This window comes from Struthio camelus, chromosome 2 (assembly GCF_040807025.1).
Source record: "Struthio camelus isolate bStrCam1 chromosome 2, bStrCam1.hap1, whole genome shotgun sequence".
Classification (NCBI taxonomy): Eukaryota; Metazoa; Chordata; class Aves; order Struthioniformes; family Struthionidae; genus Struthio; species Struthio camelus.
In genome coordinates, this window is record NC_090943.1 from 66,416,893 (window position 1) to 66,438,268 (window position 21,376).

Consider the following 21,376-nt stretch of genomic DNA (forward strand, 5'->3'; position numbering starts at 1 on the left):
TCACTCATTAGTCCTAATGTTGATGAACTCTGTGAAAGTACTATAGTTTAGGGCCATAAATGAAAAATATTTGGGGAAAAATACACAGCCACATAGGGATGGCATAGCCATACAGGGAGGAATTAAAGCATTGAAATGAAAATGAATATATTTACAATGACTTAGGGCTTGTATTATGTGTGACCACGTATTGTTCAGCAGTGTATTTCTATGTATCTGTGATGATTCCCACTGAAATCAATGGAAATGTTTGTTTGATATGCATTTGGCACATACTTGAGTGCTTTAATAAAGTAAATCTTATGATAGGATAGCAGAGAGCTGAAGTTACTTAGTTAGGGATCAGAAAATTTTAGATAGAAAAGTTATTTCAACAAGTTTAGTCTAACTGAGACACTGAAGGAAACAGATAAGGAATTTGTTATGTTAAAGAAGAGGAAAGGGAAAACTAAAAAAAAGTTCATTCAAGAATTTTGACATGAAAACTTTCTATGTAGCTTAATTGCATAGCTTAATTTTCCTAGGGTAGCTCAAATTGCTTTTAGGTTGTCTCTGAACAAAAATTTCTACTTTGATAATTTCCCACTTCTCCTGCGCCCAAATCATAGATGTTTTGTAATCAGTGAATAAAAGGGAAGGGCTGCTCAGCTGGGAGTTTAGAAAAAGGTGAAACTTGGGAATTTTGTTTTTGAAAGAAAAAGAAAAGAACGCACAAGAGGAAGCAGCCGTTCTGTTTTTGCATCTCCTTTGCCCTAACTTTAACACAGAGCAAGTATTCAGTATGTTACCCCGTGAAGCTAAGGAAGGCTGAAAATAAGTCCCTAGGATAACTTATAGCATCCTATAGTAAGACCTTTGGAATAGTTTTCTGTGGATTATGCTTGAACGTTTTTTAGAGGATTGAGTTCCACAAGCAGCGGTTATGCCAGATAAAATGCCAGTGTTTATAGTGTGTGGGCTCTTATGGGAAACCAAGCCCTTGAGATGCTGAAAATTATTTAAAGATTGGACATAAATAATCAGGACATATTCAGGAAAAGACAAGAGAGGCCCCAATTCTCAGATCAATGTTCTGATTATAAGATGTTAATAGGTTTATGCTGATATGATACCCATCTCCTTAGAAATAACATTTACCTTTATTTGTAGATGTGTTTAGTGCTTTTGGGACAATACTAAAGAGAACAATGTAAGATACGAAGGCTTTCATCTTTTAAAAGCACCATGTGCATCATCTCTGCAAGCGAACCTTCATTTTCAGAGCTTCATTTGGCATAAATGTCCTAAACTGCATTTTTTGGAGAGAGAGTCTCAATCCCTCATATGCATTAAATAGTTTGCTATAGGCAGGAAAAAGCCAGGCAAAGCCTTACCTGAATATTTCAGATAAAAATTCAGATTTAGTTTCGAGTCTTGATATTACTGCTAAAAGCATTTTGTTTTAGCAAGTTTTTAGGCTGACTGGTACAAAGAAAATGGGAGGAGGAATAAAGAGAAAGACACATAGGGAGACACAATGTGGAAACTAATGCTCTTAAACGATCCTTACACCAATGTTTAGTGATATCTGTCTTCCCACACAGGTCTTATTTGTAGCAAAAATGTAGTAAAATGTCTTTTAAAAATGCCTCTGATGGAAAAAAAGAAGATTGCAAAATCATGCAGGTATTTTTTCTGAACGACTTTCATGAGTATTGTAAATTTGTGTATTGGATTAAAGGGGAAAAAAAAAGCATACTGAGCTTGGACCCCAGTTCAATCTGTTCAAATGCAACTTGAGGTTTTGGATATGTGCCAGAAATATTACAGCATTTGACAATTATAACTATATAATGACCTAGCTAGTGACAGGTGGTTCACACTAGTGGGTTCACCAGCCCTGGCAGATGTTCCCTGTTGGCTTATCACTCATAAGAATAATTTATGTGCAGGTAGACTTGGAGCTTTCAGACTGATGATACACTAGCTATATGATGGTAAATCCAGTTGTATTACTGTTACAGTATCTCCCAATATCTCAATGACTAATAATTACACTGTGTCAGGTACTTCTGATTTGAGCTAAGTTTGAGAAGAGATCTTCTCTCTGAATGGAGAATAGAGCTGCTGCTTTTTTTTTTTTTTTGTTAATGAAAATACTGAAATGCTTTTCACTCTAGGATTTTTCTTTTCTTTTAACTAGATCTGCAGGGGAGAATGGCCTCCTGTTATTTTACCCAGAAATCTTACTCTGCTTATGGTGCAGTGTTACCTTTCCCTTTGGTGAAAGCAAAGCAAAGGATTTCTTTGACGGTTTTAGTAGGGGCTTGGGAATTACAGCTCACACAGACAGAGCGCAACAGTTGCAGAAAGCAGACGTGCCTGCTTTGGCCTTTGGCTGAGATACTAGATAGCAGTGGGAGCCAAAAAGAGAGGCTTCCAGATCAGAGACTTTGCTGATGCAACACGGCAGCCGCTCGGAGAGAGCCACTAGCCTGCAGACGGCTGAGGCAGCCGGATGCGCTGAGAGCAGACAGTTCCCAGCTCTGATCTCCTTGCTGCTACCGAGTAGTACGGCACCGCAGGCAGTCCTGCGAGCTTCACGTAAAGGCATCTGGGTTTTGCTGGCATGATAATTCTTGCAGGTTGGTCTCATGGAAAGTTGCATCAATGGCTATTTTATAAATCGGCTTTGTAGAGTGTTAGCAGAAAATAAATAGTATTTACCATGTTCAAAGGGGTGCAGTCTCTCTAACCGTGTTTAATGCCCTTTCCTTGTTTTACGCTTTCCCAACATCTTCACTGTCTTTACAGTATTGCTCACTCTGAATTAAAACTGAGGGTTAAACTTAAAAATATATTAATTTCCATATTCAGCAATGAGTTAAAAGGTGGAGGTCCCCAAGTGCCATTCACTTTTGAAAAGAGGACTTGGTGCTTTATGTATATGACTTTCTTTTAGAATCAAAGTAACTCTCTGCGTGCGTAAAACATGCACATAATTTACAATGGATTTATCTAATGTAATCATATTTCATCTTTGAAAGTGAAAAGCATTTTTATTTCTTTTATTTCTTTTGTCCTGGGGATGAAAAAAATCTTCTGACAGATTCTAAAAATAAGTGGAACATCCCCACAGTTTACAAAAGAAGAAACTCTTTCAAGAAATGTATCCAGGAAAAAATCCGTAAATACGTAAGCTCTTATATTTAGTCTTATCGTTAACAAAAAGCTGTTTAAGTTTCTTAACTATCAAAAAAAGTTAATTTAATATGAGATGCACTAAATTTTGCTCGAGTTAGGTATGATTTTTCAGAACAAGTTTTCCATTAAAAGGATCTATATTTTCAAGAATATAATATTCTTCAAAGTTTTATCTTTAATGAAAATTTAAAAACAAAAGTACTCAATTTCAGAGTGGTTTGTGGCAGGGTTCTTTTTTCATTCCCCTGCTCCTAGTCAAAGGTAAAATGATAAAAAAAAAGAGCAAGAAAAAAAGTGGGCAAATAGAGGAAAGGAACAAAGCAAATGAAAATACCCAATTTTTAATAACAATATTTATAATTATTAGAGAGGAAAAAAAGATCCCTCAACATCAACATCCAGGAAGGTTATTTACTTTATAATACCATATAAATTATTAATGTTAATAGAATTTTACTAAAAGCAAAAATACTCATCTTGCTCTGCGCATGCATGTTTTTTAATAGGTTAACATCAGATCAAGTAATTTAGTTGTGGCTTCAAACTTTTTCAGGTTTTTGAAATATAAAAAAATGCCAATCCCATTTTCTAAATGTGGAAAACACGGATAACTTTGACTGCTACAGAAGTGCTTACAGCTGTTCTGTGTGTCTACATGTAGTTGAATTAAAACTGGCAATTTCCTTATTCTGGAGTTCATAAAAATATAACCATATTGTTAGGTACACAGGCTGGCACTCTAGAGCATTATAAGAAAACAGCAGATGTTAAATTATCATAGACCCAGAGAGATTATGAGTTACACGTCCCTAGGAAGTTTATACAGATAAATCTACAGGGCTCCATAGTAATTGGAGCTCATTTAACACCTTAAAAATATTCGATAGCAAACATGTTGTTCAAGCCTTACAGCAACTGACATTTAACGTGTAATAGTATTAAGAGTGAAATCAGTGGTGTCTATAATACAGGAGATTATTGTTAAGAAAAAATAAAAATTAAAAAAAAAAGAAGACAAGCCAACAATTGGATAACAGTTAAACAACAGTCAGTCCCCATCCTGAAGTCTTGTGATTTGACTTCTGTAGATGCTTGGAGCGTAGGAGAAGCATCCTATCTGTAGCCTTTGTGAAGGCAGAGTTGTCAGAGCTGTACAGGGGTCGGGGAAAATGCACCGAGCGCTTGCGTGTGCACCCCAGCCGGCTGCAGGTGACGGCCTCGGAGGCTCCGCATCAGCTTCTGTGAGCTGAGAAGCTGAAATTTTATATGCCAAAAGAAAACACACAGGCGTTATATGAGGCAATGGCAATGGCAACAGTTTTCATGTTGAGGACAGCAATGCTTATCTGGGGATGCGTTACCCTTCCCCGGGAGGCCCGGCCTCGTTAGCAGTAATTCCGGGCACCTCTCTCTGCTCCTCGCCGGTGACCGCAGGAACCACGTGCTGCAACCGTTGTTCGAGGAGCTGGAATCGCTGTGTGTTAGCTCTCGCCAGTAAGAGGCAATATCCCTTGGAGCGCAGCGACTGACTCACAGGCAAGGCTGGGTTACCAAGTATATCTATCCTCTCTGCAGAATAGCCCCATGGTAATAAGAGCTCCTTCAGAGTACAGAAGGATTTACAGGATGAAAATATCTTGCAGATCAGGACTTAGCCATATCCCCCGTGACAAGGTGGTTGTCTGGAGTATGGGAACTATTTAATGGGATGCCTACTGATTAAGTATTGAGGTATAGATAGCAGAAGCCAGGGAGCAGGCTCAGTAACAGGCATCTGTGAGCTCCACATATTATTATAACAAGAAGGCTTGGATGCATATGTATGTACCTGAGATTAGGAAGTTATTTTGTTTCAAGCTTTCAGAGTGGGCAAACTGATCTTAATGTCTTCACAGTACAGCATGGGGCTCCAAGGTTGTTCAAGGGCTATTTTCTTTTTTTCTAGGAGCAATAAAGAGTTCTTTGAGGGGGCGTAAGGCTCATCAGAGAAGAGAAAAATTTATTGTCTTGCTAGCAGAAATTCTGCCTTTGTAAAGTATTCAAGGATTTTATAGCATTTGGCCATGAAGTTAGTAACATCCTTTAAAATAGAAACAGCTGCTTCTGATTCCTTTGCAAGATTGGACTTAGATCAGCTGAGATCCAGAAGCTTATCCACAGTACTTAGATATTCCAGACAAAATAATTTCCCCAAACAACCCGTAGCACCTCTTATTCCCTTTCTTACACAAATGCTCTGATGTGGATTGGGAGATGTTGTCCTGCTCGTGAGACTACAAGAGACCATTATGTAGAGCAGATGGAGAAGAGCTGAACCCACTGGTGGAATCCACTACATTGATTTGCTGAAGTGGTTTTGCAGTGGGGAGAGATCACAGAGCTAATACAGTCTTGAATGTCTGGTGAATAGCTGCCCAAGTTCTCTCTTATTTGAAAAAGAAAACATTTCTTTAGAAAAAAATTCTTTTTGTGCATCAGAAAGTACATAGGGATGTTGTGCCTACTGACTTTATCAACAATGTACACAGAAAGCTCAACTGGGCGACTGCTAGCCTACAGGAAAGTTGGTTTTACTGAGGGTGGTGGTATAACTTTCAGAGCTCCAGATCCATTCAAGGATGATGGGGAGTATCTTTCAGAAAAAGAGTATTTCATGTTTAGTGTGGGACATGAATTCAGGTTAGAGACACATTCTGGTTGATCAATGATCGATAATGGTTATTTCTCAAATATTGATGTCAGGTAACAGCTGGTTGGCCATGGGATAGGATCAAAGGCCAGCCTGTAGGAGAAAATATTTTGGGAATGAGTTGGTAGACTTTTGGGTTCATGGGATGGGCTGAGATGACTCTGTGTCCTTGGGGGTCCTAACTTAACCATGCTTCTTAACTGAAGAGAATTTGGTTTCCCTGTCGCAGTGTTACACAGCACGACCCTCCATAAATACGCTGAGTTCAGTTTATCTCAGTGTCGTTTTCTGAAGATAGAGTTGTAGCCTACCTTTAAAGCCAAAGATTCTCATGTACATGATTTCTTTTCACATGCAGAGTAAGTGGTTCCCTGTGATTTTATAGCTCTGGTACACCTAACAAATACTAGATCGTGGTCCTCAAAAATGCACAGAATAATCATCCCTGGGTTTACATGGAAAGACTACAGCTGTTTCAGAGGCAATACATCTGGTAACACAGGAATATACGTGGTATGCTTTTGCATTTGTAATAATAAGACGGAAGAGATAAGAGGGGGTTAAATGTTTAATAGTAGTTCTGCCCTGCATTGAAATGCAAAGAAGAAACTGGAATGAGTAAAACTAAATTATTTTATACAAAAAGATCTTTACACAGTTTACTTCTGTAGTAGGGTAATGATATCAAACACTCTTATCATGCTTTAAACAGTCTGGACTGATATTTGTGCCTGAGTTCACAAGAGTGTTTTGGTTCATATACTACGTAACATTATCAAGTTTCAGTTGTGTTTGCTGGGAAAATTTGTAAAATCTGAGACATGAACTATGCATGATTCTCTTGAGGAAAAACAAACAAACAAACAAACAAATCATATTATAGTGGCTGATTACCTATTTGCTTGCCTTTTCATATTTGTGTCCTGCAAGCCTTTATATATATACTGACATTGCACCAACTTGTCAAGAGAAAAAAAAAGGGGGGGAGGGGGAAGAGATAAAGAAAGAAGAAAAAACTGTCTATGGCAGCTCAGACATCCTGTCTTTTGCAAAGGAGATAACGTAGTTACTGAGTGCCTGTACGATAACAGCGCGGTTGTCACAGTGCTGTAGAATGTGTTTCCAGTATTTCGTAAGCAGCTGTGTTCCATCTGATGGGATTTGTAGACCTTGTTTATTACCTTTGCCTTTACACTCAGAAAAATGAATTTTCTGTCAGTTTGGAGCTCTATATTTGTTAAGTACAGAATCAGCTGGGTAAAAACCTACCACAATAAGCTATAAATTACTCCCCTGCACACCTATACCCCCACACAACTTTCCTCTCCTATCTGTTAGCTTCTAGACTAAATGCAATTAAACTGTCCACTGCCTCCAACCACATTTACACGTTTATCCCAAATATAGCTCAGTAGTGTTGTTCTAAAGCAGGTATTCTCCACTTTTTTCTGATATCTGTTGGCATTTTTTCCTAGCCTGCATTTATACCTTTCCTAATTTGGTCAAGGTAGGCCATGGTTGAGGTGGAGGTGCTCCACCCTGCTTGGAGCCACTTCTTCCTCTGGAGGACTTGATGCTGAAATGTGGGAAAACGATTTCTGTTCAAAGTTCATTGTACAGTGGCTTAAATTGTAAAGACATCTCTCCCACATGCATGGAGTGATGCAGGAGTGATTGCTGCCAGCAAAACTCAGTATGTAGCAGCTCATTTACCAAGGGTGGGGCATAATTTTTAAATGCCTTTCCACAAGGTTATGGGAGAGGCTCAGCTCAGGAGGCTCTTTTTGGCTTTCACGGTTGCTGTTTCTTTTCCCTTCCTCCCCACCCCAATAATCTTAGTGTACCCAACTGTTTTCAGCAGTGCTTTGCCTTATTTTGAGCATCCATGTCATTGCATAGATGTTTTATTCATGTCTGAGTTATTTTTCTTCCAGAAAATATCAAAAACATTGTACGTACTTCAAGCCTACTGTGCTCACCATGTTACAAATTGAATCTGAGAAGCTTCCTCCAGCTATAATTATTACAAGATGGGTATTTTTCCTCCTCCTAATTTATCTAGAAGCATAGAAGAAAAGACAGGCTGGTTTTGTAAAGGTGAAGCTCGCCACAGAGAATTTAACTGCATCTGCATACACTTTCTTTCTCCTGCAGGCATACAATATTTAGGTTCCAGCCCTAAACTCAGGCTTCCTGTATGTTTATTTGACCCTCTCAGTTTCCTATCCTTAAAAAAAGATTAATATTTTGGAGAAATGTAATGAGGCTAAGCATGCCTTGATACAAAGTTCAATAGTACCTCTTGAATTTTGAAATATGTTGGGCAGTTCAAGAGGAGGGAAGATCTTTACTCAGTGTGTAAAGAAGCTGATACCAATAAGCAAAGTGCTGTTTTAAGGGACTTCCTTACCTTCTATTTAACCTATGGATAATTTTCTAACAGGCTGGCTTTCCCTTGTTTACTCCACAGTAAAACCTTCCTGATTTTTATGGGCATTCTGCTGTTTCACTGAACAAGTTTTGGGAAAAATGTTGTCTTTCCAAAATTAAAACAAACGAACAAACAAAAAAGCCCTTACGCTTTTAGGTCCCTAAGTCTGTTATGAGCACCTCCCATCCTGTGGAATAAGTATATGAAATATGTCAAAGAGGCAGTAGAGCAATCAAGTTAGTGAAATGGCTTCAGCTGGTGTTGTGAAAGCTTGCCCGAGTGCAGACAGGTTATAAGACCCTGAAAAATTTTATTTTGTAAATATTTCCTAGAGGCTTTAAAAGAGTTAAACAACTAAATTCTCGAAGCACTGCATCTCCAGTCAGCATGTTTCATCCAAAACTCAGGGACAGAAGAATTCGTAAGCACTTGGGATGCTCACTCCACCTCCATTGCCATGCTCTTGTTTTGTTATCAAGCTACTTGTTAACAAAAGCTACTTGCTACAAGGTTCTAGAGCAAATGTGTGCATCGTCTTCCCTTGGCACACATGGAGGGTGGAAACCTGCTGCATTATGTGTTGCTCTGTGCTGGGGTAGTTCAGGCCGCTTAGTCACCCTGTTGGTGCCTTTTTTTTTTTTTTTTTTCTTATTCCTCAAAAGAGAACCGTCAAGACTTAGGACGCTGTACAAAGAATATCTACATTAGAAATGTTAATGCTGCAAAATCAAATGCATAAAATTGGGAAATATCAAGACTAAATTTACTTGAATAACCTTCAGCTGTCCCCCTTATGTGAATGCTTTTTAAGGTACAACTTTAATTACATGCTTTCATGCTGTTGTTTCATAAGATCTCTGTTTCTCGCAGCATACATAATAAATAATGCTTGCGGATGAATTGTGGTGATATATGAAATACGACAAATATCTGCCGTTCCTCTGTCTCATTTACTGCAGACGTTAGAAAGCACTTAGTGAATGCACACCTGCAGGAAGATAACCAAATTAAGGTATACATACTTATACATTGTAAATCATGTTCTGTTTTCAACTGAAGAGGAGAAGGTACTATTATCTAATATTTATGCACAAAACTCCATTTATTAGGAACTGACACATTAGCATTTTTGCCTTGTAGATCTAGGAACTGACTCAGATGCATGAGCCTAGAAGGGTGTTTTTTTTTTAAAGTCAGTTTCATCTTTGTTTATTAAATAAATCAAAAGTTATGACCACTGGGAAAGACATTATGATTGTATGAACAGCGTAAATCCAGACTGTTTACGGATCAGCACTTAGGTACTTGTCTACTGTCTAGTATGGTGCCAGTCTGGTCTCCTTTGCTGTAAAAATAACTGATGGGAAAATAAATGAGTACTGAAAATGAGGTGCATTTTTTAAACTGGAGCATTAAAAAGAATATTGGGGAAAGCAGGTCTCAGTAGGGGTACCCTTAGTTCAGAGATCGTTTGCAAAGCCAATGTTGCGTGTCTAGAAGTTATGAAAACTGGGCCCATTTTGCTGGGAATGACATATCTTACACAAAATCAGAACAACGCAAATGTGTCTGTGAGGGCAAATATAACACATGGGAATCAATACATACAATTAGGACCACCTGAAAAATACAGTCTATAGTTAAAATGGAGTAAAGCAATTCTTAAGGGAATAGGCCGTGCACAGTCAGTACACACGGAAACACATATTTGCTAACATTCCTAGCAAAAAGTGAGTAAAGAATAAAATAACAAATAGGCTATGGCATGATGAAAAGTGTAATAAAGACCAAAGAACTGGATGCACTGATCCCTGTGTTGATTCAGCAAACCGTGTTGTGCTTTTAATATATAGTGCATCAATAGTCTGATGACAACTAAGTGACATAGCTCAGAACACTTTGTTAAGAAAATACTGGGTCAAGTGGATAAATGATACCGGGTATTTGGACTCCAACAAGAATCTTTTTAAACTTTTTTTGAAAATGATAAATTTTGGTTTCTAATATTTAATTAAAAACAAAGCTAAACTGCAAACTTGATTTAAAGAAAGTGCATTAAGTTATGTCATAAAAGAAAGTTAAGTTAAAATTCGAATAAGAATGTATTTGTCACCTGTGTTTGTAGAAAAGTATGAGAGTTGTTAAAGTTCAAAGGAGGATGTTGAAAGATATAAATCTTGGATATGCTTAAAATATGTTATTACTCTGCCTGACACCTATCTCTACACTGCACCAATCTGAGTCTTTCAAAAAATATGAGTCTCTATTTTACCAAAAGAAGTGGTAATTAAGGAACTTGAGACTGTTAAATTTCATCTTTTTACTTTAAATTCCATCTATTCTTATGGGAGGAAAGAGAAAGCTGAAACTCAGTACAGAATGGAGAAGAAACAAGGTATTCTTAGATTTTCTGCATCCTTCTGAGGGCATTAAAATTTCAAGTATATGCAGAGAGAAAACATAAAATGGTGATGTGCTATTTTATAAACACATTTTTCCTAAAAGATGATGCAATACTTTCCAAAAAGAAGTGATACTCTTTAATTTCAAATCAATTCAATAGGTAATATGAATCTGCTAGGCATCCTTTGCCTAGCAGGCCTCATTTCTTCAGCATCATCAACTTCAGCCCAATCCAAAATGTTATGACTAGATTATTTTGCGGATACTTTGGCAGAAAGCAATGAAAAGCAGTTCCCAGAAGAGTACATGGAGGCTGGGAGTTTTGAAGCAGCTTCTGAAAGTTTATGTGACAATGATGGATGGGCTGATTAAATATCTCTAGATTTTTTATAACCTCTGGTTCAGCAGTTTCACTTGTTCTAGCTTCCATTTTGAATATTTATTTTACAGGGTAAAATGTCTGATGGACAAATAAGTTGGTAGTAAAGGATTAATAAACCAAAGAATTACTCTGAATGAAAATCTTGTGCTCTAGAATAGGAGAGAGAAAAGCCTTTACTGGATGTTAGGAGTGCGTGCTGTGCACAACAACTGGTCTGCACAGACTGAGAAGGGAAAATGTATGTGTTCCGAATTTGGTATCCCAGAGAGTAACTCTGGGCCATTCGCCATAGAGGGGAGAGTAGCCAGTCAAAATTATTACAGCTTGGAACTATGTGTATTTTGGGACACTGTAGAGCTTACATAAGGAAGTATTTAAAATCCAGCCTGGGGCATCTTTGCAATTTGGTTGAACATATTACTCATATATGTGTTTAAAAGAAAGCAGTTATCACATTGCAGGAAATACGGGTATTTTAGCTAGAAACATAAAAAGACTTGAACAACTTCTCAGGCGGTGGTATCCGTTGTCCCATTTAGGCACCTAAATTCCTTTCCTATATATATGCAATTTTGTTTGTGCGTGCATGTATGTATTCAGGGACTATAGGAGAGTTAGGTTCCTATAAGTGGAATGAATAGCAGCACATCAGAGGCTCCTTTTGCTAAATCAGCCAGTAAGAACTGCCAAAGTGGAAGATACAGACCTGTTCTTCAAAAAGCAGATAACATAGGCTTCAGGAAGATAGTCTGTATCCATCCAGAGTTTGAAGTGACGTAGTCAACCCTGAAATTATGCATCTCGGCCAGCTGTCCTGAAGTACAAGAAATTACTAATTTTCTCTCACCTAATATGCCAGTTATTAGCACGTCTTCTGTCTCGGGGTGTGAACCATCATCCAAGACTGAGCTGCAGTTCCCATGTCATATATTATTCCATGTGTATAGTGACAATATATCTTAACATCTATCCTGAAGTCATTCTGCCATATATAAGAAGAAATATAAAGTGTAAAAATAGCCTCTGAGTCAAGCAGAAGATGCAGGTGCGTGAATGTGATCCTACAGAAATATTATAAAGAGGTTGTATCATTCACCACAGATATTGTCCTAAAGAATTTCTTGATGATTTGGAAGGTTTTAGGAAAGTGTGGATCTCTTTTTTCTGTGTTAAGAAAACAAAAGAAAATTGTTAAGAAAGATGTTTATGTAAACTTTGAAGAATAAACTTTTAAAAAACATGAGATGTGCATGAGATGTCAAAAGATCTTCTCAGCCATGCAGATATCTTAGGGGCAACAATTATGTCTCAGGAAAATTATACAGTAAAAGATCAGTGGTACAACTGAATGAGAACTTCAGTTAAGTCAGAATGCAGGACACGTGTAGGTCACTTTAAGTAGGAAAGAGAGATTCAACAGAGATTAAGGCTCTGAAATAAATGGCAATGTAGGCTACTGCATCTTCATATATATCAGCCACCCCTCAGATGCCCAGGACTTCTAAAATAAAAGTTGTTGTTACTGGGAGAAAACAAGAAGCTACACTGAGACAAGATGCTTTATAATTATCAGCCCTCAGTACTGTCTGCATGTGTGCACACCTACGACCATCAACAGTACTGAACTGCAAGTTATGCAGATGAAAAGGTATGTATTTTTTAATAGATGTGTTTAGGCTTAAGAAAATGGAATGTATTATGTTATTCATATTTCAATGGCAAAAACCTGTAGGAAAGAGTAAAAGAGGAAACATAAGAAAGGCATAGAAAGTAACCCTACTGTAATAGTCAGATTATTTAAATATCCATATAGCTTGAGGAATCCATTTTAGCCATCTCAGCAAGCTTATATAAAGGAAGTGAATGTTTTGTAAAGTCCAGTGGCGTATTTCATTTTGAGCATATATAATAAAAAGACTTTCTTTCCTGAAAAAGTAAAAAAAAAAAACAAAACAATTTTTATAGAAAGCTTTCCTCAACTAGGAAAAAAAAAGCACACAAAAAGAATGTTAAATTGACTTTTGACAGCTTCTGATACAATAGTAGGAGCTGGCTTCTCAGGGTGCTGCCAATAAGGAAAAGTTATTTTCAGAAGTACAAAATGTAGTTTAATTCAGGTAGGTCCTTCAAGTTGGGAAGGTTTCCTCATGTAGTTAAACACCTTTACCTAATTATCTAGGCTGTAAATTTTAGAAGAATGAATCCTCAATAACTTTCTAATATATTTTACTTCTGGAACAAAAATACCGCTTTGTGCTGTTTGCAGACTACAGTGCATAAAGTGAGTAGTGCTAAACTGCACACTATTCCCCTCTTAGAAACCTTATGCCATAACATCTAGGAGCTACAGTTTTGTTTTATCTCTATAGTTACTAAAATATCAGTTTCTTCACACTTTGTGATGATTACACAGGGGTTTATGAGATTTTCCTGAGACTGCAAAGTCCTTTCTCTTCACAAATAACCAGTCATCTGCTCTATAGCTTCTACTTGTGCTCTGAATCAAGGGTCTTAGCTAGTTTTGCTTCAGCTTTTGGGTGGAAATTCAGGCTGGTTCTACCTGTGTGATATTTTGTCCCTAATTTATTTTGAAAGACATGTTTATTTCACATTTAGTTTAAGAAAAATAGCAGCTTAAGAAAATGTGTTTTTGTCAGTCATTACATGGACCTTATCTATTCAGTATTGTTTTGGTTATACTACGTGCTGACTTAGTCTCCATTGAAGATGATCCTCAACATGCCAGGAAGGTCTTGAAAGGATGCAGACTACTGAGGCAAACTATATGCTTTCCAGGTCATTGCCAATCCATGCTTCATGATTATCTCTCAGTATTGCAAAGTTTTACAAGAGAGCACCAAATATTTGGACACTGAGTGTACAAACTCTACACGCGTTGGCCAGTATCTGTCCTCCCAATAATAAAATGAAGACATCACAGGTGCAATTACTGTTTAAAGATGGGATAACAATAATGGAACAAGTAACTAAGGGGTTGCTCTTCAGTCTCAAGAGACTTGGGAGTGGAAAGAACAGAAATATCCAGATTGCTATTTAATTTAATGACTTGTACTGCAAGCAGAAACAAAGAATTTCTTTTATTATGCGAAACAAAGAGCAAATGATGTCAGGAGTATTCAGGCTTCTTTTCATTTATTCATAGAAAACCAAATTATTTGCTATTGTAAGATTAGGAAAACGTGCTAAAAGTAAAATGTCCATGCTAAACTATCCACTTCATAAAAATTAGCTTTCAATATAATTTGCCTTTCTTAAAGTACAGTCACTCCTGGTTTATAAAATATAATTTCCTGATATTTTTTTAAATGATAATGACATCATCGGATTGAAAGTCTTTAGATCTTTAGATCCTGATCTTTTATTAGGAAAAAACTGAACCTTTACTAGCCTACAAATCTATACAACTCAATAAGACATTAGGCAAAATTTATCATGTTCATTTATTTTTCTGATGTTTATCAACTAACTATCTGATACCTACTATATAATATTTAAAGGTTATCGTGATTAAGATAATGCAGAGTTACATGGATTTTCCACATCACATTTGGACTCTTCATATATGATTATAAAGATTTCTGGATAAAGTATTTTTTGTTAGGGATATTTTATTAGTTTCACAGACAATGGCAAACTCTAATCTGTATCCTAAAAAGTCTCTCTACACTTTTTTCTCCATAACCTTTTTTCAAACCATCCTACATGGGTTACAAGCTTAGCCTATGCTGCAGCAGTACAGCTAAATCTTAACTGAAATTGGAGAAGTTTTACAGTATTATTTTCTTTTAGCATACACGGAAACACATATTTCTGTCTCTGTAGGGTTCAGTCTACTAATAAATAGTAATATAATCTATTAATAAATAGTCATATTCATTGGGCTTGCTTAGCAACCACTTGATAGTCCTAAGTGGCCCTTAGTGACAAGCTCTATCTTTCAATCTTCTCCAGGCATCAGTAATGTTACCTGAGATACTTCAGGCAAGTCAAATTGAATTCGTTACTGACCTCTAGGGGTAACGTCTCCAGCCAAGATAATTTTCTTTCTGGCAGAGAAAAGTGTCTATAGGTATTACAAGGTTGGTTAACCTATATAATGTGCGGTAGAAATGAGAAACTTTCTCTCTATCCAGGTTGTTATTAATAAAGAACAAATCCTATTATGCTGCTAGGAACACTTTGCTAGGATCAAAGTCAAACTTGGTGACTGACCATCTGTCTCTGTGCATATGTATTTCACATCGTTCATGCCTTGCTGATCCATCAGGTCTCACTTTAAGATCAGAATGATTAACCAAGTGAATCCAATCTCACCTTGCCGAAACCACCAAGACTTTTAGAGTTGACCTCAAGGGAGCCAGGAGCTCCCTTGGTCTTGGTTTCAAGGAGAAGCTCGTGTTATCTTGGATCACTTTATTTGTTTTTATTTTGCATATGTAAAAATTATATTTATCAAAGTTTGTAAAATGCTTTATGCTATATAAAATTTAAGTTTTACATTATGCGGTGGGAATGGTGTTGGCTAACAGTGCAGTGCATATTGCTGAGCAGTTTTGCACTTGTGGCTTCAGTACAGAACAGATGGAGGTCTTCAACCATTGCTTTGCGGTATGGAACAAAAAATGGACCCTCTTTAGAGAGATAGCTAGGTGCTTTATATGCTTATGATTTTGATCCAATTGAATCTAATTCACAGCAGAAGAAGCAGAAGTATTGTCAGGCTCTTAGTCATGTTTATGAACTGCAACAGTGAAGTGTCCCTTCAGTTTGACTTACAATCACATCCCTACTGGTTTGCACTGCATAACCTATGCAGGCTTCGGTGGGCTTACGTCAGGGAATCAGCTGGTTATCAGCCTTATCCCATCTAGCCAAGGAAATATTTTTTTTATTAAAGTAAAAGTTAAAAGACATTAAAAGGGGTAAGAGGAAGAGTAGGGTTTTTATTCTCTAGTTTGTTGAATGACAAACAGATATAAATAAATAGACCCAAAATTAGTGAGGCTTATTTTTGTATACTCTGTCCATGAATGCTGGAGCTACTAGGCTTGGATACCAGTTTTCTCAATGAACTTGTTGTTATTTATAAAATATGGATAAAGTAATATTTACTTATAGCCTAAAATACTCCATATAAATTAAACAAAATTGTAAAGTAATAAATATTAATGTCATTTCCCCCTTTTTCCTAAGCACAACTTAGAGATGGATTAAAATATGCGATACACAAGCTGCAGAAAAGAGGAGAGATGTAATCTGCTCTCCATGTCACAGTAGACAAGACCAGTAATAATGATGTTGAATTGCAGCAAGGTGTATTCAGATTAGATATTAAGAAGCACTTTCTGATGGTAAAGATAACGAAGCAGTGGAGTCGACTGCTTGAGTTCACCATCACTGGTGATCTTTAAGAACAGGCCAGACGCACTTCTAGCCTGCCACAATTGTCTGGGTAGGGTTAACTGTGTCGGGAGAAAAGGATAGATTATAGATGGCCTCCTAAGGATGCACTCAAACCATTGATCCTACGAAAATGTCACCATTTAGTTCTGCCTCCAGATCCAAACGTCAAATAAGCAGACGTCCAGGAGTTCTGGATTATGAGCTTTTCCTCCATCTTTAGAGACAGGGAACGATGTTGGTTTCTAAGCCTCTGCTAGAATCAGACTTCCCTTAACATGCATCTGTGAGTATATCCCAAACTGTATCTCGTTAAGCAATTACAGTTCAAAGGCAGTTCAGAGGCTGTCTGAAGGCTGAAAAAGAAGGCTGTCTCTGTGGTCCTGATCCAGCAGTCCTCCTAGTCTGTTAAAAAGCTCACTGTAACTATAAAGTTGACTGAGTTCTTCATAAACTGTGGAAGAGAATGGACTGCCTCAGGGAAAGAGAAACATGTCTCTATTTCGAAGAGCTGCTCTCTGTGAGAAAAAAATTGCGCTGCCATTGACCATGCCGTTTCTGATCTGTAACTAACTGAGAATTTTAGTCTCGGGGCTGTCAGAATAGTACCTCTGAGCAGCACTGAGTTCCTTCAGAAGTTATAAGGAAAAAAAGTCAGCAGAGATGAAAATATATTTTTTTTATTCTGTGAAGAAAGAAAATATTCATTCAGCACAGGCTTTTTAATGTTTCTTTTATCTCAAAGGCAGATCAGAGGTTATTTAAATTAATTTTATAATAACCCAGACAAGGCACCAGCATTTACATTCTCAGTTCCTCACAAACTGTTTGACCTTGGGCCGCCTTGCGTACATCAGAGGGGAGGGTTCGGAAAGACTTTGCATGAGGAGGCTGGTATTAATAAAGACCATTCACTGCACAGTCTAGCACAAGGCACCCTAGCTGTCAACACGATGGCACGACAGCACTCAGATCAGAGAAGTAATCCACTTAATGAGGCATATCTCAGGAACTTGCCGAGAACGGAAGTAGGTGAGTGATATGGGTACTTTGTCATGGATTAATAGAATGTTAATCAAGGCGAGGTATATTTTCATATTGCAGTGACAGAAAGATTAGGCAGCTTGGGAGTGTGAAAGCTTCCAGTACCTTTGAGAACGTGGAGTCTGGTGTCTTTGCTTTTGTTTTAAAGCAAAATGAATAAATCTAAATATCCTGCAGTCGATGCTTATCCATTTAGATTGGTTTCCTTGGGTATCTTTTGGAAACTTATTCAAAGAGCATCACAAATTTTCTGTGATAAGATTTCAAAGAACACCTTGAACTGTACAATTCTGAGCAAATTAAAGCAACCATTCTAAGCCTGTTTCCTTTTGCCTTTATATTTTAGCCTCTTCAAAAGTCATGGGGTCTTTTTCCTCTGTTTTCTAAACTTATGGCATGGAGTTGCTGAGCCTGATAAACAATTAAGCAGGTTTCTCTGCACACACTATTGCTTCTTAGGCGGCTGAAGCATCTCAAGAAACCCATGATAATTGGTTTTAAAAGCTGCAAAAAGCATTTGATAATCCTTTGTTAACCAAAAAATATTTTTAAGTATACTAACGTGATTGTAGTGTATGGCAACAAGTTAGATATTCATGTTAAAAGTTATTGGAACTGTAATAATTGTTTTTTTCAGTAATACATTCCCTTCAATGGTGCATTAGAACTGCCTAATAAAAGAGCACCTGCAGGCTCACAAACTGATATTTTTTTGGCTGATAAATGTATTGAAGTGGAACTTCCAGCAGTGAGGATAAGTGCGTTCACTGAAAACACTGTAATTTTGTATGCAATTAACATACTTCAAGAGAAGCCATTGGTGTTCCTAGGGCCTAGATTGTGTTTGGGCAAATGGGGTACAGGATTTTTTTCCACTCCGGAGCTCCCCACGCAAGCATTTTGAGACAGATCCTGAAGTTAGGAATAGCAAGTAGAAAGGGTAGAAAGACCTTTGTAGGTAGCACCAAGGTGTATCGCAAATAAATGGACACAATGTCACCTGTCACTTCCAGCAAAGTGGACTTCCTTAAGCTTAGAAAGCATACTGCCTGCATGGTGAATGCTTACTCCTTCTGAAACGCGGGCACGAGGAAAAGCATGTTCTTGCTCTCCCTTAATCTTATTGCTTCTCTGTTTTGTTCAGAGAGGGAATAACTTTAGGCCAAGAGAAGTCATGAAAATTTCTGCAGTTAATATCCTTGGATTTTTTGTTTGTTTGCTTTTATGTTTTCATAAATGGAATATCTGATTTACCTGCCCAACTGTAACGAACAAGGATAGCAAACTTAATACGAACTTTCAGATCAGTACTATGCTTTATCTTTGTAACATCATCTGCCTGTTCATATTCTTTCTTTTTCTCCTTATCCTTGGTTTATGATGCTCATGGACACCTTTTCCCATTTACTCTCCTTTATTCAGCTCCCTGAATCAAGCTTCAGCTTCAGCTTCTTCTACAGATCTCCACTAGGATATTTCCCTGTGCTAAATGTTGGAGCTACAATAGAAGTACCTGCCAGCACTTGTGGAAAAATTATCAGATTTGTACATATTACTGAAGAAATCAGGAATCTCTCTATGGCTCTTATTCTTGCAGAGTCTATATACTCTTTGGTCTTCCATGTGCTGACTCTTAAAAATCTCAATTTTTTAATTTTGGGCTAAAATTCAACATCTTGGAGGATGAGCCAAAGGTTCTTAAGAAATCTGTCGTATAGGTCTCTGAAAACCCTGACTTAGCATTCAAGGAAGCATCCTATAGCTTCCCTTGCATTTTAAATTGTTTTGCTGTGCACTTGTTCTTGTCTGGCAGTGACTGTTGATTGGAAAATGGAAAAATTTCTTTAAAAGAATTTGGTAATGGATAAACTGAAAAATGTGAGCAGGGCAGCCAGACAATTTATAATGGCAAAATAGGTAATCAAATGGAATTGCTCTGAAGTAGTTAGAGCTAGTACTCAGGACTGGCATAAGAAAATGCTTTGCAACTATATTGTGGAATATATAGATCACTTAAAACTGAACTTTGTAAAATATGGTGGAGTTATCTTGGGGGAGGATCTAAGAAAAAAGTTCCAGCGCATCCTGTTTCAACTATTTTTTTTTTTCCATTTCAAAGTTGTTTTTTTTAAAGTGACATGGTATGAAATAAACTGAAATAAAGGATTCTGATTCTGGCAAAACTTTTTCAAAGAGAGATTTTTTAAGATGCTCTATTACTAGAAAATTTCAGAAGTTTTTCCATTTCACAACAAAGTTGATTTCAGAAATCTCTATCTCTTTAATGAAATAGAAAGTCAGAATGCTTAAAGTTTTAATATTGCTGACATTCAGTTTCCAAAAGACTTGGAGCATTTTTATGGAATTTCTGGGAGGCGGTTTTTGAGTTCAGTAACTGGTATACCACACCGATCAGGCATCTCAGCAGTTAGCTAGACCCAGCTCACCTGAACTCACTTAGCAACATCAGTGGGCCTTGCGTTGACAGCTGGTTGGAGACTAACAACTTTTTCCAGGTTTATTCAATTTGATCTCATCAATAGAGTTAATTGCTGTTGAAAATAGCTTTAGCAACCATCATGCATTATACTAGTTACAACATTTTTAGGACTGGTTCATGCTTACTTGTATTTACAGTGACAGATCTTTTCTTCATCATATTTCTTTACCTGGAATACATCTAAATGAAGAAGTAAATTATAATTTGTATACCTTTTGAAGAGGAAGTTATGCTGGCTAGTGGCTGAACCAAGCAGACCTTCATAATAGCTTCGTGATAAAACAGAGCGATCAAGCAACGGAACGGACATAAAACTTGATGTATGATCATCTATTAAGGTTACTACTTAAAATGCTACAAATGTATGAGATAAAATCCTAGAACGCTTGAGGCTGTAATATGAATACATATGAAGGAATGGATAACTTAAAAATGTTAATAAAATACCTGTCTTGATGGGCAGATTTAAGAATTACCTGTAAAATTGAAAGAAATTCAAAATGCAAACAAATTTCAGAGAAAATGGCCTGGAACCATCTGTAGTTTTTTATTATGAATGACCTTTCTACTGTTTTGTCTTGCAGCCTATTTTCCGTTCTTTCAGTTTCCCTGTTGCAAACTGCATGTAAAAAATTGAAAGTAGTTCTGATATATCCAAGCACCTTTCTGATAGTTTCCCCAATTTATTCTTACTTTGTTTGCCATCTAGGGGCTCTCTCTTTAGTTTGAGGCCCTTGTGACTTTCTAAGAATGCTCCCTCTTCTGCCAGGTTTTCCTGTAAACGTTGGCCAATCTCAGTGTGGCCTGGGTGCCTCGCTAAGATGATATGCTCAGTCCGCCCCATGGACTGACAAACTCTTCTTCAGATCATGCAGCAGTGTGTGCTTATGTCACCCTAAATTCCCAGGAGCTGCAAATAAAATAAGATAGCTCTGCTAGCCACAGATAGAGGGCTTGTTTGATTCTGATTAAGTGCAGAATAAATAAGGATGTGGCTTTAAAGAACATCAAAAAATAAATCCTAATCAGGTGAAACAGTGGGTGATTGGAAAGGCTATATATAAGGGATGACCATTACAGGAATGGGTTGGGTTAAATTTGAGTGTTCCCAAGAATTATTTTGACTGCATTCTCCCGCATCCTAAATTCAGTTTCAGGTCCGGCATGCCAACATAGTGGTCATTAAAAGGGACTGAGGCAAAATTGCTTACAGAGACAGGACGAGAGATTCAAAATATGCTGTTGTTTATTTTTATCACAAGGTGTTGGTATGGATTTCTGTAGAAACTTATCAGAATTTGACCTAGGAGAAAGTCTTATGAG